Source organism: Miscanthus floridulus, chromosome 1 (genome assembly GCF_019320115.1).
Source record: "Miscanthus floridulus cultivar M001 chromosome 1, ASM1932011v1, whole genome shotgun sequence".
NCBI lineage: Eukaryota > Viridiplantae > Streptophyta > Magnoliopsida > Poales > Poaceae > Miscanthus > Miscanthus floridulus.
Genome location: NC_089580.1, coordinates 97,378,050 through 97,385,923, shown reverse-complemented (window position 1 = coordinate 97,385,923; position 7,874 = coordinate 97,378,050). Strand labels below are relative to the sequence as shown.

Genomic DNA, 7,874 nt, shown 5'->3' with positions numbered 1-7,874 from the left:
GTCCACTCTGAATTGAGCAGCTACTATAAAATAAGGATATTGTAGCACTTTCTTGTAACATATTCATCAATGTGTTCCAGTGAAATTTCATAGTAACACGAAATAGTGTGTTACAGACTTCGATTGTAACACAAAACATTTTTAATAAAAAAATGTGTTACTGACAATAATTATAGTAACACAAAATTATTGTTACAAGCAAAATATTACAAAAGTGTACTATGTTGTTACACATAAATGGAACACATAAAATGTGTTACAAATATATGCCCTGTAGTAACACAAAAAATGTTACAGCCCAAGTGTTACAAAGAAACATATACACGTGAACCTTTCTATTCATAGGCGACACAGACATCGCACCTAAGTGTCGTCGAAGCTGTTAGGCAACCACAACGTAGTCATCACATGAAAATCAAGTAGCAATGGGGTAGACGATTAAAAAGGTTAATTAGTTCGATGCCAGAGCCTATTGTCAATTTATAGGCCGAGGTCAAGACACTCTAGATGGAGCCAGATCACAAGAACACATACAATGGGGAAGAAAAAACTAGAAACCAAAAAAATATGTGAAGTTAAATGAGAGTAATATAGATATTTTTGACATTGTTACACGAACCCACTAACCTATCACTGTATATGTTGATCAAGAATTTCATCTTTTCATCCACATGAATACCCGTCAAATTTACAACACATTGTCAAGATATTGTTTCCTATGATCAAAACCTGAGTGCAAACATTTTTTGTTGTTTTGAGTCTAACAAAAAGTTATAAAAAACGGTCATGTATGGCAACCAAAAAAAAGTTAAATCAAATAAGTAATCACTCAAGAAAAAATTATCTCAATGTTATAAAATGCACACAAAGGCCACAAAAAAGGCATTTTAGTCTAGCCTTTAAATGATATTTGAGGCAATATGAAACAAGCGCCATCACAATGAAATAGGAAATTCGAAAACAGCCTCCAACATGTTTTGTGGTAATATTCAAAATATCATGACCATCATCTAGAATATTTACATATAGAATGTGAATTCTCAAAGGGTTCGACAATAAAAGAAAAATGTATTCTCTCCAACTTCACGAGCTTGCATCCATCATACTTTAGACTTGAACAAGGTGTCTAGGGATGCCACGCAACATTAGTAACCTGCAATTCAAGAAAAAGAAAATAGTTTAAGAATTTTTCTATACATTAATTGGAAAATAAAGCTTCTAAAACTAAGACAAATTCAATGTTGAGATGTAGAACAATAATAAAGCTTCTACAATAATATATGCCATGCCTGACTGATTATGAATACTGTGTTATGAATTACATAAAGTGGACTCAAACAGTTTGTTTCATCTCAACTAATTGGGCAATGTTCTTGAAACAATATTTGTATGAAGAATACTTCGACCATTCCTACTTCAGACTTCAGTATGAAAATATATGGCTCAAAGTTGCAGCAAGCATCATTATATGCATTCAGCTATGATTACCATGATACTATAATGAACAAAGCAAGTACTAGATATTCCAATGATTATATTTTCTCTAGGTCTGTTGAAATTGAAGTTCATCAAATTTACCTTATTACTTCACGAGACACCTGCAAAGAACGGGATACTAGCAAAGTAATTCATGTTTTCAGAAATGTTTGACTACCTGATAATCCATATATTAAACAATCATTAGTCCATGCCAAAATATGATAAACTGGCAAAAAAATTTGGAGCTCCGCTTAAATGTGTGGTAACAAACTAATTTTGACAAAAGTGGCTGATGAGGGATTTTGAGTTCCTGATATGACTGACTGCAGATGTATCAAACTAAAATAGGAATAAATGGCAACGATCCATGCCATTGAAAAGGTATTGGACAAAAATCTAATACACAAAATCATATATCCCAGAGGAAATTGCTATCTATATAGGTGAAGGGCATGGTGATTAATCTCAACTAACCTGGAGACGACCCTCTGCATGGATCACGATGGCCAGCTGCTCAACTTAGTAAGGTTGCCTTTTTTTTACTAATGAACTGGAATCAGATGTGCCAATTTCTATTTGTAAAGGAGAGGAGTTAGGTACAAGAGACCTAAAGAAACTGTACAGGCAAAGCAAAGAGAAACAGTCACAAGTCAAATAACTACGGAGTACTACGGTTGCCATAGTACAAATATGGCAAACATAATTCAAAAGGCATGCGTATGCAGCTCTTCTACATGTTTGCTAGTATGCAGTTTCACATTGTTGCCATTTAGTTAGACACAATTATGAGTAATGCAGCGAAAGTGTCATTATAAATGTTACTGACAACATTTTCTGTGGAGATTCAGAAATAGCACCGAGGATATGCAGTTTTGAAACACACATGGCTGACTCAGCAATGACAAACCGTGGAATTATTTATGGCTTCAGTTTTGCATTTTTCTTTTGAGGGGAGGGCAGGGTCCACTGAATGAGCGTTGAACTTACATAAATGGGCCTCCAGCCTAGTGTGAAATAGAGTAAAGTATAGAAGAGATTAAGCAAATATATTCCCCCACATAGAAATGTGTAAATATAACTTTAAAACTTATTTTGTATTTAATTTACACCTCCACACATTACTTTCTCATATGATGTTCGATAAAGACGAACTTCATACCAAACTTGTAGTACTCGACGAGATTTACAACTTTGTAGTTCAAACTTTTTATTATTTGAGATCTTTTGGATGCCCAAATATGCAACACAAGCTTTTATAGAGTTGTGCAGTGGTAGTAAAGGATCTCGGATGGATAAACAACCAAAATAAAAGTTGTAGAATTTGTTTTTGTAGGAGATACCTTGGATGATGTCATACACGACTTTGGTGTGTACACATATGTTGTTGACATCATATTTGACGAAGAGGAGTTGTCCGACTCGGATGATAAAGATTATCAGCAACTCCTACAAGAAGCAATAAATATGCTCAAGAATTTGACACAAAGACAAAGGCAAGACATATATGAAGATTTGCTTCAATTAAGCACTAATGGCACATTACAACGAAACAGCACAACACTTATTGCTGCAAAGTACCATGTCCATGTGCGTACAATACGAGTATGGCAGAGAGCAAACAAATTGCTTGGCACATGGCATACCAGTAGATGTCAAATCTTTGAGACCTAAGAATTGTGGTCGTAAAAAAATTCAAGTGGACCTCACTAGGGTTGTTGATCCTCAAGGCACGCTTCATCCGCAATTGACGAATGAACCGGCGAGTCACATATGCCCCTTGCCACCTGTCACCCAACTATCCAAGGATTGCCTGCAGCACAAGAAGACCGGTTCAGTATCATCTATAAAGAGGCAGAAACCTAGACATGCCTACAAGCTGACCTCAGTCATGTACACAATATAATCGTATACATAAACTCTCGTTTATTAATAAAATTTGAACATAGTAGATCAATCGTTCGCCTAACACATGATGCGGGGATTGAACTACAGATTTATGAATTTGTAAAGCACACGTTGAGATCCTAAGGTCATTACCTGGTACTGCAACCAAAAATCATATAAAAAATCACAAGTAATCTATCCAATCACCCAATATAAAACAAGAGGAATCCTCTAATCTGAAGTTGAGATTGCAGGCAGCATCCGTGTCAGATGCAGACGTTACCCTGATACTACTACTACTAACCATCAAGTTTTTATTTTTTATATATACCATAAGTACCACACAAAAATGAATACAGTATTAGGCATCTACTACTAGCAAGCACGTACATGATTGAACTGCAGGTCGGAGCAGACGCCGTGCTTGGATCCTCCGCCGTCGGATGGGCATCGGCGATGTCGCGTGGAGGGGCCCGCGTTCCCGGCTCCGGGGGCCCGGCGCAGGATGGAAGTGAGAGGCCTGGCCGGACGAGGCGGACGCCGTGCGCCGCCGGAGCTCCTTGGCGGCGTCGCGCGGAGTAGGAGCCCTCGTTCCTCGCTCCCGTGGCCCGGCGCACGAGCATCTCGGCGCAGGGGAGTCGACGGAGGGCGGCGCAAGAGGATATCGGCGGTGGGGAGTCGACGGAGGGTGAGTCGGAGAGGCCGAACCCGAGCAGCAGCAGGTGCGCGAGGAGTCCTCCCCCGCCGCCGCGGGGGCCGCCGCAGCAGTCTCCGTGGCAACTCCGACGACGATGAGGGCTTCTTGCGGGTGCCACCTCCGACGGGGAAGCTGCGCAGGGTGCCGCCCTTGGTCCAGTAGCGGGGAGCAGACCATGATGGAGAACGGCGAATGGAATGGCCAGGAGCTGAGGAAAACGAAGATTGATTTGGGAGAAGACAAGGAAGGGGATAAGTCACGGATGGTCAAGGGAAATTTTTCGCAGCGCGCGCATCAGCGTCCTCTGTCCGCGCTATTTTTTCCCATGCTCCTCTGCCACGTGGGACATCTTTCATGATTTTTGCTCACGCGCCAGAAGAGAGAAGCATACAAAATTCTAATATACATACGTGAACTGGTTTATTTAAAATGTATTTGTGACTATATATGTGACCAACAATACATATAAAGATCAAATTTTTATTTTTGTTTTAAGTCACTTGGTTGTTTTTGTATTTGATAACTTCCCCTTAATAATATTCAACTCTTCTCAGAAAATATTCAAGCAAAGTCCATTTGAAATCGTTTACTGTCCTAAAATTTTATTTGAAGTTTTATATATTTTGAATTCAAATTTAGCATGACGTGAAAAAATGATAAGAAAAATAAAAATGAGGAATCCTATAAGATTCGAACCTAGAACCTCACATAACCTCAATAGGGAGGACAACACCACCACTACCACTAAACCGCTTGCATGTAAGGCTGGACGAAAAACTCGAAGCTCGTTAGCTCGCTCGACTCGTGGTTGGCTCGACTCGGCTCGGCTCGACTTGTTATGTTAACGAGCTGAGCCGAGCCAAGATTTTAACTCGTTAGCTATAACGAGTCAACTCGAGCCAGCTCGCGAGCCGCTCGCGAGCTAAACGAGCCAAGCTTCGAGGAAAAAAAAGTATCAAAACTTATATTAGTTTTTGTATTACTTCATGTCTTGCACTTTACAATTGACTAGTAGCTGGTCTAGACTCTATAAATTGACTGGTAACTGGTTTAGATGTATTTTTTATATTATTATTATTCTCAAACTTTAGATAAATACAAATATTATATTTTGTGTATTTTTTATATCTGGCTCGCGAGCTTAACGAGCCTGCTCGAGTTTTTAACGAGCCGAGCCGACCTGGCTTTCTGGCTCGTTAGGATAACGAGCCGAGCCGAGCTAGCTCGTTATCTTAACGAGCCAGAACGAGCCGAGACGAGTCGAGTCGAGCCGAGCCAGCTCGTTATCCAGCCTTACTTGCATGTTTGTTGATGTTTATTGGTCATTTTTTTCTTAAGTGTGGAGAACGAGAGCTTGTCAAATTTTGATATTCAAATTTTGAATTATTCAAATAAATTTGAATGAAGAAACCACCAAAATAGAAGTTGTAGATCTAGATGAGTTCTAAATTTTTTTAGTTTACGACTTTTTCATTTGAAATCATTAGTGTATCAAAATTTTGTTTGAAATTCTAATAATTTGATAAATTTTTTATTTGTTCAAACGAACTCGTGTGAGAAAATAACCGAAACTAAAGTTGTAGAACTCGTGTGAGAAAATGGCTGAACTTATTTGATTTCATTTATGGTCATAAAATTATGTCTGAACTTCAATTATATTGAAATTCAAAAGTAATAATATCTAAACTTTGTTAAAAAAATCTACAAACTTGCATGACAACATGATTTTGATATATAACCGTTGCATGAAAATTTCAAATGCTTTTAACAAAGCGGTACTACACATTGTTCATAAATGAGACATCTCACACATAGTTATATAACTAAGTGAGAGATGTTTCAATTTGTGAAGGATGTATAGTCCAAATTTATTAGAATTTTCAGATTTTTTATGGAATGCTTATGGACCCAAAATATGTTATGTTAGTTTCTAGAATTATTTAACCAAATTTAGTTACTATTGTAATTATTCATAGAATTGCTAGAAAATAAAATGTAATAATATTTAATTTGGTTAGGAAAAATCTACATACTTGCATGACGACATGATTTTGGTATATAACCAGTGCATAAAATTTCAAATGATTTTAACAAAACAATACTACACATTATTCACAAATGGACACATTTCACAAAGAGTTATATAACTAAGTGAGATATGTTATTATTTGTGAAGGATGTATAGTCTCACTTTATTAAAATCGCTTGAAATTTTTATGGAACGCTTATGGACTCAAAATATGTTGTTGTGATAATTTACAGAATTATTTAACCAAATTTAGTTATTATCACAATAGAATAAATATAAATTACAATAGAATAAATGTGATAATATGTAAATTTGGTTAGAAAATATACAAACTTGCGTGACAATATGATATCTCAGTACATAGAAAAAATATGTACCCAAAAAAGAAAAAATGTTTTCTAATTTGGATGGTGGGAGTAGTAAAGTTCAAAAATTATTAAAACTCCAACATATGTGCAGTAAATTTATTACCTATAATAAAAAGAAAATACTTATTTTTAGACATCTAATCAAAAAGTTCAAAAAATTGAGTTCAGTAACTTGGTATCCCGCGCTAGGCAAACCGCAGCCAAGAGCCAAAAATTGGCCAAGCCCCGCACGCGCTCGTGCTTTTTTTTTAAAAAAAAGAAAAATTCCAACCTCCAATGCCTGCGCGCTCCCTCCTGACCGGCTGACCCAGAAATCCCTCCAAAACCTCACGTCTATCCTTTCTCTCCCCGATCCCCCATCAGTCCCACCCCCTTCAGATCCCCTCCATCGTTCGCGAGCTCCTCATCGCCCGCATCCTTCTCGCCACGTACTGCTACACGCAAATGATTCGAACTTTGCCGCCGCTGCAACGGGATCCCGCAACACCGGCCCATGCCAGTTCGTCGTCAACCGCCAACCTGATCCACCGACGCGCGTGGACGGGGATATGTGGTGCTCATCAAGTGTCCGTCGCGCTCGTCTCCACGAACCGGGCCGGCCTCCATCTAAAGCCGGCGGTGTTGATTCGAGGGTGGGCGGTCTCGATCCACATGTGGGCAGCCTGAATCCAGACGCTGGCAGCCTCGATCCGGTCCGGCTGCATCGATGTGCGCGTAGGTTGCATCAATCCGAGGCAGCTTTGATCTGCAACCAGGGAAAAATTTATCGGCCGAAATCTCCTGATATTTCCGATATATCCTTTTTATCCATAGGTACCGAAAAGAAAATATCTATCTTTTTCGTATAAATTTTGTTTAAATTTATTTAAATTTACTTAAATTCAAATTAAACAAGCTAAGATTTTTGTTTTGGTGGCAGATTTTTGTTTTCAGGTGCGTGCTCGTAGGGATAAACAAGCTAAGATTGAAAGAACAAAATGGTGGAAACTGAAAGGAGAGACGTCAGAGGTATTTAAGGAAAGGGTTATCAAAGAGGGCTCTTGGAAGGAAGAAGATGACATAAACAATATATGGGACAAGATGGCAACCAACATTCGGAAGGTAGCCTCAGAGGTGTGTAGAGTAACCAAAGGAAGGGGACGTGAGGATAAAGATACTTGGTGGTGGAACGAGGAAGTCTAAAGGGCTATTAAGGAGAAGAAAGAATGCTATAGACGCTTGTACCATGATAGGAGTGTGGACAACATAGAAAAGTATAAGGTGGCAAAGAAGACTGCAAAGCGAGCTGTAAGTGTGGCAAAGGGTAGAGCGTACGAGGATCTTTACCAACATTTGAGTACGAAGAAAGGAGAGAAGGACATTTATAGGATGACTAGGGTTCGTGAGAGAAAGACACGGGACTTCAACCAAGTTAAGT

At 38.7% G+C, this 7,874-nt stretch overlaps 1 long non-coding RNA gene across 5 annotated transcripts; it reads right to left on the bottom strand.

Moving 5' to 3' along the window:
* Positions 1 to 869: 869 nt before the first annotated feature.
* LOC136538090 (uncharacterized) lies at positions 870 to 4,376 on the bottom strand. 5 transcript variants are annotated; one of them, XR_010779201.1, is made up of 3 exons: positions 3,754 to 4,366; positions 1,579 to 3,289; positions 870 to 1,153 (listed from the first exon to the last, which is right to left on the bottom strand). It is a non-coding gene; the product is annotated as an uncharacterized lncRNA (long non-coding RNA). The 5 variants fall into 5 exon arrangements; XR_010779196.1 differs by having other exon boundaries at positions 870 to 2,095; positions 2,820 to 3,289; positions 3,754 to 4,354; XR_010779199.1 differs by having other exon boundaries at positions 870 to 2,051; positions 2,820 to 3,289; positions 3,754 to 4,354.
* Between the last annotated feature and the right edge of the window lie 3,498 nt (positions 4,377 to 7,874).